Source organism: Ixodes scapularis, unplaced genomic scaffold (assembly GCF_016920785.2).
Source record: "Ixodes scapularis isolate PalLabHiFi unplaced genomic scaffold, ASM1692078v2 PGA_scaffold49__6_contigs__length_1374808, whole genome shotgun sequence".
NCBI lineage: Eukaryota > Metazoa > Arthropoda > Arachnida > Ixodida > Ixodidae > Ixodes > Ixodes scapularis.
In genome coordinates, this window is record NW_024609878.1 from 813268 (window position 1) to 814418 (window position 1151).

Genomic DNA, 1151 nt, shown 5'->3' on the forward strand with positions numbered 1-1151 from the left:
AGGACAAGCGTTCAGGCACCGAACACTGATGTCAACTTCTTGCAATGACTGTCTTACCTTCTCTACGACTTTCGGAAATCTACTGGGTTGTTACTAACAATGATTGGACTTAAAGGGGCCCTGCAATCATATTTAAGCGTCTACCTTTTATGCGGTTTCCACGTCTCTTGGGGTTCGAGCAAGCCAGCGGGCACGGAAAGAGTAGCTAAATATCAGTGCGCCATATTTTAACCGGACGACGCGGAAACCTCCTCCACCGACGAGGGCGACCCGCGGTACCGAAGGCGCGCAAAATGTGACGTCTTTGGTCCTGGGCTTACTACTGGTCAGAGCCAATAAAAACTTCTTTTTGGTCGAAATACAAAATATAAGTGGCGCGAACCGTTTCAATTATTTATAAAAGTAGTTTTTGTTTACTATTATAGATGAAAAAAAGAAAGAAATGCAGTTTATAAAGTACGGAAACGAGAAATGACCCGCCGCCATACCCGCCGCCAAGCGGTGGAAAAGGCGGCGCATACTAGAAAGGAGTAGTGGGATAAGGCGCCGGCACGGAAAGGTCCCGGATGTACGCGGTGACGCTGCAGTCATATGGACAGGAGGATCCGACCGGCTCCGAGCGTTCCGAAGGCCTTCAGCGAGAGGCTTTGTCTTGTGGTTTGGCCATTTCGCAGTATGGCAGCGCGAAGTGGCTCCCATTCTGAACTGATCTTTAACCCGTGTTTGCTGTCGTTTGTGGCCAATGAAGTGTCATGCCGAATTAGCGTTTAATCACGCAGCAAACGCAATGAAAGCCGCTTTGGCTGCCTGCAGCATACAGCCTATCCAGAACATGCTTTAGTGGCGCCCTCTGGCGCCGTCGACACAGAGTGAGGCGGCCGTGAGCGCTCGATGAGCTCACTATTCCTCCTCTAGTTCACGGCCACTCAAGCCAGGACCTACGACGTCATGAAGGAGGTTATTTTTTGCTCGTTTTTGTAATTCTAAATTGCTTATAACTTTTAAAAGAAAGCGAATTTCGCGAAAAGAAAAGTTTCACTAAATTACTACGTTCAGTGCGCTCAGGTTCGGTGCAAATTAAAAAACAATAAAAAATCCTTGCAGGGCCCCTTTAACTATCGAGAGAGGGTTGAGGGTATACCCTGAAGGGT